Source organism: Ananas comosus, linkage group 15, assembly GCF_001540865.1.
Source record: "Ananas comosus cultivar F153 linkage group 15, ASM154086v1, whole genome shotgun sequence".
NCBI classification, from domain to species: domain Eukaryota; kingdom Viridiplantae; phylum Streptophyta; class Magnoliopsida; order Poales; family Bromeliaceae; genus Ananas; species Ananas comosus.
This window is the reverse complement of record NC_033635.1, coordinates 8159256-8169054: the sequence shown is the minus strand read 5'-3', so window position 1 is coordinate 8169054 and position 9799 is coordinate 8159256.

The window sequence follows — 9799 nt, the reverse complement described above, 5'->3', positions numbered from 1 at the left end:
GCAGAGGCAGACATGTACTTGAGTGATGACAGACGCGAAGGTGGATGCGTAGGTGGAGGCAGAGGAGAATTCACAAGTGGAGGTGGAGGCAGAAGCGCAGCTGAGGATGTGTGCTAGTTCGAGCTATGTTCTCTTCCGTCAATTTCTACCAACTCCTGCTAACAGGAATTGATGGAAGGGGGAAATGCGGACGACTTATTACAGTTTAGGGTATTCGATGTCTATTTTAGAAGTTTGGGATTAAAGTGAAATTTCACTAAAAGTTTAGAAAGTAACTATAGCACACTAGACTTTTACAAATTACAAGGTCTTAGTGAGAGGAATGGCATTTAATACTATTCTGAAAATTTTGGTTCAGTTTAGAGAGCTTGGAAGTGTTTTCAATGCCTAATTGGTGCGAAAATAGACTTCGGAGATCAAAATCTCTAAAAAACTACAGTTTTGGTATTGTGTACCGGTACTAGAGCACAATAGTTTGTTGGGTTGGACAGCTCTCAGCTTTTGCGGAACTCAGCTGGGTACCGATATTGATACAGTGTCCGGTACTGATTCAAGCTATATCAAAACATACTAAAAACCTGAAAATCCAACTTTCGAAATTTGCAGAACTGGATCCTCTGTATCAGAATATTTGAGTTGTGTACTGGTACTCAATTTCGTGTACTGGAACTCAATGGTGCAAAACCTGTTTTTGCACATATTGTAATTTCAGAGTCTTGGAGGGCTTTTGGGCATTTTTTTGACAGTCTATAAAGGGACCTTTCTCCCCTCTATTCACTATGCATGCAGTAGCAAGGGAAGAAAGATGGGTAGGGCCTCTTTCTCCATTTTCTTCCTCTTTTCTCTCCTTTATTCTTCTGTTTCCTCTTAGCTAGCTTTTTCTTCCTTCTCCATGGGACTAGGATCATATAGAATTAATAAGGAGCTCTGCTTGGAAGGGGAGTTGTTGGAGCTTCCCAACTTAGTGAATGCTTCGAGCTGATAGTCGGGGTGAGGCTGTATTTACTCAATTTATTTTCCTTTCACTTATACGGCATGCAGTTATTCCTTACTTTACATACCAGCATTTCTTTTTTACTTCATTCATGGTATATATTACTATCTTGTATAGTGACAGTATGGTACATGACGTGTAGGGAAGGTTGTCTAATTTTACAACTATCAGGGACCTTTTGGTCAAGTGACATAGCATGTTCACATTATTGTAGTTTGACCTTTTTGGTCTCCAGTTCTGATGACTATATGCCACAACAGTGGTTTTAGGCTAAGGTTATCGGCTTTTTGCCGAGGTTCGCTTGATCATTTCATATAATTTGCCACTATGCTTGGGAGAATTTATAGACACCGTGTCGGTTTGGCCATCGATTAGAAGTGTATTTATCCTGATAGGTCGTCCAATACGACATGTGGATCAAGTTCAGTGCATTATAGTGGCAGGCAATGCCTGAGTCCGACAGACCAATATGGTAGATTATGGATTGGGTACAAGCGTTCGATTTTTTGTCCTTTGAGGCATGTAGATAGAAAGATATTTATTATAGTACTGGCATTCTGATTTATTTCTCTTCATGCACCCATTTATCATGCTACTGTAGGCTTTAATTATCAATTTATCATATCTATCTATATCTCTTCATTATATTCCTTCTTGATGATTACGGCTTGCATTCGTGATTTTATCGTATCCATTAGAAAATCTCAAGTTGGTTTCTCACTCCACGGTTTTCACAAACGGTATCAATGGGGAGACAGACCAGGCGCGGCATGAGGCTTACGACATAGTTAGCTCGCATTAGCAATCCCTTCGCTATTTTGCTACGGTTATTCATTTCTTGTTTTACCTTATTATATCGTTAAATAAATAGATACTATGGTGGTTTAAATTATTTAATTTTGAATGCTCATGATTATTTGAATGATTTTTATAAATAAGGCATTTGGATATAATTTGGTCTCCTGTCATCGCTTTTTGTGGTTTTATGGTTTGTGGCATTGGTTTCATGATTTTTATACAAAATAGTGTTCTACCCCTCATAATAGTTTTTCTGTGAGAAACGATTTTCAATTTTATCATATCCTTAGAATTTAAAAATAAAATTTTCGGGTGGAAAATACTTTCAAATGATAGAAGGTTCCCAATGATTGCTGTATTTTGCATTCGATTCATCCTCACTTGAGTGTTTAAGTGAATGTACATGGCATGCATCATTTCCGCTAAGGACTGGTTAGCTGTATGAGCATTCTGCTTTATAATTGCGATACTTGTTGATTGGTGTGTGTGAAACTGTTGGTTGGGTAATGTTGAAATAGATTGGTACGCCATGCAAATATAAAGAATACTTTATTTGTGTCAACAGAGGAGTCTCTATATTGGCGGGTCTGTATGTTCCATGGGCAAGAGAGGCTTCCAAAAAAAAATTTGAGTTTTTTCCACAAACTCTAAATTTCAAATTATAGTTCTTTGATAAAAAAAATAAAAATAACAAAAATAATAAAAAAAAGCGGCTATAAAAAGGCCCCAAAACGTGACACAGAACTGGTTGATTCATCAATCCTATCAGAAAAGCATCCCCACAACTCAAGATTTATCAGAAGTGAGTTGAGATTTTATGTTATTACTACTTCCTCAAATGGATAACTAATTATACTATGTTGAATATAGGGGCATCAGGCAGTTCTGTTTACGAAACATAACTGTAAACTGAACTAATGGGAGCTTGACCATTCCGCGGTGCTCAATCTTTTACAACATACTGAATTCTATTACATATCATGCTTTAGATGAGTGCAATTGGATCAGGCATTGTTGGACACTCTTATTGAGAGATGAATAGACTTTTCACTTTTACGATAGTGAGAAGACAATTGCACTTCGAGATGTGGCCTTCATATCAAGTCTTCATATGGATGGTTTGCTCGAGACGAGTATTGGACTTCACTAATGGTCAGATTTATGTCAGGCACTGTCATGCCTCGAGACCGACAATTGGGCCTCCCAAGCACGCACATAGACCGCCAAATGCATAAATCTCCTCGTACCTGAATGAAGCGATAATAACCATCCAGCCTGTACAAATTTGCATGACATGGATATATAAAGCATCAGAGTTTAACAACTAGACATCTAATCCATCAAACTGAACTTTACGCATAAAGTTTACATCATTTGATTCATCCCCCAAAAATATTAAAAAAAATTTTGTTTTACAAAAGGGTTCTCTCTAGATCTCTTACTGGACTTTTTTATAAAATGACCCTCCAAAATTTTAAAATTTGAAAAATGACCTTATGAAAAAATTATTTGGAGAACTAACCCTGCTCCCGCCACATGAGCGCCACGTGGGAATTTTTTTATAAAGACGGTGAATTATTTACCGTCTTTGTAATTTTGTTGTGAAGGCGGTGAACCATTCACTGCCTTTAGTGCAAATCCCTACCCCGATGCGCAAATCTTTCCTAGTCCTGAGTGTGTCCTTGATAAGACGGTGAATCGTTCACCGTCTTCATAAGGCGGTGAACGATTCACCGTATTTAGTGCAAAACCCCCACCACAACGCGACTGTGCCCTAGAGAAGACGGTGAATCGTTCACCGTCTTAATAAAGCCGTAAACGATTCACCTCCTTTAGCACTGTTAGCATTGTTAATATTGTTAGTTTAGAGTAGGTTTAAACTAACCATTAGCCTATTTAGGTTTAAACTTGTTTTGACAAGCTTATAGTTCAAACTTGTTTTAAACTAGGTTTAAACCTAATTTAAACTAGGTTTAAACTAGCCATTGGCCTATTTAGGTTTAAACTTGTTTAAACTTGTTTTGACAAGCTTGTAGTTCATTATGTTACAAAACTTGCGTCATTATGTTACATAATGAACTACAAGCTTGTAGTTCATTATGTTTTAAACTAAATTTAAACCTACTTTAAACTAGCCATTAGCCTAATTTAGGTTTAAACATTTTGATGAGCTTGTAGTTTAAACTAATAGTTTAGATTTAAACTTTTTGACGAGACGGTCTTATAGTTTAAACTTGTTTTAAACTAAGTTTAAACCTAGTTTAAACCTACTTTAAACTAGCCATTAGCTTGGTTTAGGTTTAAACTTTTGTATTATATTCACTAGATATTTTGAGAGGAGATTAGAAAAATTTTTTATGTGTAGTTAAAATGACTAGTCGTCGGATATCTCTTAGTGTTCATTAGGATGGACAGTTAATTACGGATGGAAATGGTCCCCGATATGTCGGCGGTCGAAAGAAATTAATCGCGATTCGTTCAGATACGACATATACTCATTTTGAGATGAGAATGTATGGCTTAGTAAATTGTAATAGAGAATAATTTAGTCTTAAATTCACTATTCGATGCCCTACGGGAGTGAATGAATATATAACTCACGATATAGTAGATGATGAATCATTGGAGGGTTTAATTGGATTGTTTAAAAATTCTGGATGTGTGTCGGTATACATCGAGAAAGATTTATATCCATCAGAGACACAATATCAGTCGCAAGGCCATTACACAAGACTGGTTCATAATGATATCGATGTGGGTTTTTCGGATAATCTAATTGGTGACCGCGAAGTTAGTAATGAACCCTCGACCTCAAGGTAAGTGATATCTCTAGATTTCGGTGAATATTTTATTTAATTATTTAATATTTTGATAAATTTAAAATGTAAATATTGCAGACAAAGTCAATCTCCACGTGCGGAACTCTCGACCTCACGTGCACAATCCATGATATTTCATGCACCTAATGAAAATTTTGATTGGGAGTAAAGAAAATTGATTCTTTTTAAATTGATAGTAAGTGAAAATGTACCTAATATAGTAAAAATTCGGAACCCATTGCAGGCTTTTTACGTCCTATGAAAATTGAAATGAAGTTCTTGATAATATTGTCGATGAAGGAGATGATAATGACGGTAATCAGGATGATGCACCCATTCATAATAATGATCATTACCCCAATGAGGACGACGATTGGAATGATCTAGCTGATGACGTTGAGGATGATCACGATGGAGGATTAAATTGCCTTGCGAATGCCATTTACAGTGTTCATGACGACCCGCATGTAAACAACGAATATGTAGACAATTCTGATGAAGAACTTGATTTTATTGACCATCCGGAGCAATTTCCTACAGATAACAATTAGATAAATCAATATGTTGTAAATTCGAATGAATTCGATGTTAGACGTACCAATACTGATCTACCTAGCATTGACGGGACTTGGCTTTTAGGATAAGGCATCTTTAGTGGCCGCGCTAGATCAATGGCACATCGCTCACAATGTTCAGATGAAGGTTTTGAAATCCACCAAAACAACTTATACAGTAAAATGCACGGTTGAAGGATGTCTTTGGAGATTATATGCTTCGATTCCTAAAAATGCAACATATTTCAGAGTTAAGATATATACAGGTCAACACAATTGTGTTATTCCAATGCTAAATGCAGCGCACCGTAATTGTACTTCAAGTCTTATATGCCAAGTAGTTCTCCCGTTAATGAAGACGACTGAATATGACGCTAAAGGAAATACAGAAAACGATGCAATCCACTTTGCATGTTGACATAAAACTATTGGAATTTGGAAGGCATGGCTAGTAAGAAGAAAAGCATTACAAATTATTTATGGAAACTGGGAGCAATCATACACAGATTTGCCTCGGTATCTTACTATAGTGCAGAGTAGTAATCCTGGTACTTCATGGCGCTTTGAACATAGATGACGATCAGACGGAATATGTCGGTTTGGTAGTATTTTTTGATCATTTGATCCTTCTATTTGTGGTTCGCACACTGTCGGCCGGTAGTGAGCATTGATGCCACTCGTATGGCAAATACGAAGGCCATGCATTGATAGCGACAGCCGTTAATGCAAATGATAGCATTTTTTCTTTAGCATTTGCAATTTGCGAAGGAGAAAACGGTTAAAGTTGGCGTTGGTTTTTACAAAACTTGCGTCATTATGTTACACGCAATTGACAGATTTGTTTTATATATGATTGATTTAGTGGCTTAAAGAAAATTGTGGCTGAGATATATGCTACGCGACGGGGGCATGCACACCGGTGGTGTGTTCGACACATGAAAGCAAATATAAATAAGCGCTTTAAAACCGATTCATTATTGGACAAATTCTATGCCATTAGTAATGCTCCAACATCGGTACAATATTATAAACTTAAAGCAGAGTTACTAGCCTTAGATCAGGATGCTTGAAAGTGGGTGGATGATCTCGAAAATTACAGAGTATTAGGCGTAGGCAATTGATGGAGGACGACGCTTCGTGTTGATGACTACCAACATGTCAGAAAGTTTAAATGGAGTACTTAAGGAAATTCGTACTCTGCCTATCACGGCATTTGTCGCGGGGACATTTTACAAACTTAATAGTTATTTTTTGCAGCGTCGTGAAGATGATTCTAGTATGCTGGGCACGTTAGCATCTAAAATACAAAGTCGGATAACAATAAATATGGCGACGGCGAGGGGACACTGTCTATAGACTTGGGCCTGCTGAGTTTTGAGGTCCAAACTGGAGATTTCAATTATAATGGACCAGATGCGGATTGTGATTGCGGCGAATTCCAGCTAACTGGAATACCTTGCTCGTATCTTTTAGCAGTTTGTAGTACGTCACAAAGAAGAATAGACTTCCATAATTTTTGTTCCCATTAGTATACTGTTGAATGTTATCGTCAAACATACGCAGCGCTTTTCCATCCAATTCCAGATAGACGACACTGGCCAGGACCCCAGGGCCCACCAATTATACCGCCTCCAGTAAGAAGGAAGAAAGGTCGGCCACGATCAACACGTATACATAATTTAATGGGCGAAACCGCAGAACGACGAACAAAATGTAACATTTGTAAACAGGAAGGCTATTATAGAAACATCTATCCACAAAATACACAGAGAGCACAACAAGGACGTCAACATAGGACTTGTTACCTAACTTAATAGTATTTGCAAAACTTTCAATATTCAACGCGCTTTTTGCTAATATGTTACTAATTACAAAATTTTTAAAATTGCAGATGGCAGATCTAAAGGACACGGGACCGGTTGATTCGTCCATCCTGACAGAACAGCATCTCCATAGGTCTGGATTTATTAGGAGTGAGGTGAGAGCCAAAAATATTGATCTAAAAGTTATCATTAATATTAATGCATAGAAATGTTGATCTAACTAATTTTTTTTTCACTATAGGGATATCATATGGTTCAGTTCACAGAGCATTGACCGCAAATTAAACCAGTGGGGGCTTAATCATCCAGCGATGCTTGATCTGCTACAACAGTCTGTATTCTATTATATTTCTCGACTTCGGCATGTGCAGCTGGATCAAGCTTTATTAGGAACTATAGTCGAGAGATGGAGACGGGAGACCCAGACTATTCACTTACGGCATGGTGAGATGACGATTACACTTCAAGATGTGGCGGTTATTTCTGGTCTTCGTGTCGATGGAGAGCCTGTCACTGGGACTGCAGTGTATCCGTGGGAGGATATTTGTCAGGTGGTTTTAGGGCTGTGCTGGATGACACCAGAGCTGGTCAGATTAGATTAGATTGGTTATACCAGCACTTCCACCATATACATTTGGATGCCCCTGTTGGATTAGTTGCAGCAACGGCACGTGCCTATATGTTATATCAGATTGGTTGTAGCATGTTTTCAAACCCCACCGGATATAGAGTTCACCTTAAGTAACTGCTTCTTTTGGAGGATTTTGATGCCTGTGGCGGGTTAGCCTGGAGTGCAGCAGCATTGGCCTATCTTTATCGGGCATTAGGATCGGCTTCATTAAAAGGAAAGGCCGACTGCTGTTGCATCGCGACATTATTACAGGTATAACAAGTAATATATTATAATTGTTATATAAATCTTCTCCTATTTAATTTTACCTGTTTAATTTATTATAATTTATCATAGATTTGGGCATTGGACCATCTTCATATCGGGTGACTATTAGCGCTGGAGCTATTGCCGATATAGCTGATTGCCCTTTGGGTTGCCGGTATGACATATAAATTTGATACATACTATATTTCTATATATATATTTGCAACTAACACGTATACTTTTCAACTTTTAGATGGTCGAACGGCGGCGGGTTACGTTTTGCTCCTACATTTTGCAGCAAATGTTAGGACAACGGATATTGAGTTTTATCGAGATAAATTAGATCAGCAGAAAGAGTCCCAAGTACGTATTAATGCAACCATTATTTTCAATATAATACAAACGTATTAATGCATTCAGCTGACTATTATTGACTTTTTCACAGATTATATGGAGACCGTACACAGACACTATTATAGCCGCGCTACTGACATTCTGTGTACAGAGCAGTGAGGTCTGGCGGTCGAGGACGACGCTGATTTCTTTTCATATTGTTGAGCTTCATGTACCGGATCGAGTCCTACGACAGTTTGGTCTCCTCCAGCATATACCCATTAACGTGGACACCATCTGTCGTGTCACTTCTTAGGGGCGGCCAGATGAGGATTGAGCAATCTTTCATGCTGCACACATCGAGAGATTGAGACAAATTACCGGCCATTTTTGATCAACTACCGATTGCCGGTGATGACATGATACAGGCGACCTCCATTTATATGCAGTGGTATTGGCAGATCACGCGAAGATGGATTTCTCGTCCAGTACAGCGTCCACCATTGACTTACCAACCTCGCGGCCAAACCGAGAGAGCTTTGGTACGATCACTCATATATTAATTATTTTTTTAATCTTATATTTAATATAGATTGAAAAAAATGAGTTTTTATCTATAATGCAGGTGGACGCATTACGACATACTCAGTATAGCATCAGAGAACTAGTTGATGATCCACTTGCGATCCATACGATGCTGGAGTCATTGACGGGCATCTGTGCCCATATTGAGTCGATATTGGAGCACGTTCCTGCCATACCTATTGTTACTGATATCGGAGGTCGAGATTTTGGTCATGCCTCGACATCGGGTCATCACAGGAGATAGTCACTGACTTCTACTGGATCATACTCAATATCGAGCAAGCGGGTGTCATGATCTCCATCTCCTACTGATGCTGCAGATATACCGCCGCCCCTTCGACATTTCCTTTCTTGACATTGGACCCGCTTCCGCCGCCAGTCTCTCGAGCGTATTTTAGATTTATCTATTCTCGACGTCATGGCGCGCCATCATCACAGCCCCACCCAGCATCTACACCGGCCACTGTCGAGGGTGATCGACCTGAGCGAGAGAAGACTCAGGCGATTCCGGAGCATCCCGAGGGCATCATCATTGCGGATCTCGATCAGACACCGGTATCGAGCCACTTGATGACATACCTATTGCTGAGCTCGATGTGGATCGTGGCCGTAGACGTGGACGTGGTCGAGGACATCGAGGGAAAGAAAGATCGAGAGACTGATTGTATCTTGTTGATTTAGATCGCATACATTGTATAATATTATATATCACTTTATTTAGCTCATATTTGTATATTTTTCTGTATTTTTGTTGATATTTTTATGCTACTGATTGTATCTTATTGTTCCACTTGTCTTATTGTGTTTCTTGTTGAAATATTTGTTCTCGTGAAAATTCTTGCCTCAAACTTGTTCAAATTGTTTTTAAAATCTAACTGAAAAAAGGTGCTGGAGTTGTTTGCACTAAAGGCGGTGAATGGTTCGCCGCCTTTGGTGCAAAATCTCCAAAATCCAGAAAAATTTGGCTGAGTCCTGGAATGGGGGCTGTTTGCACTAAAGGCCGCCTTTAGTGCAAA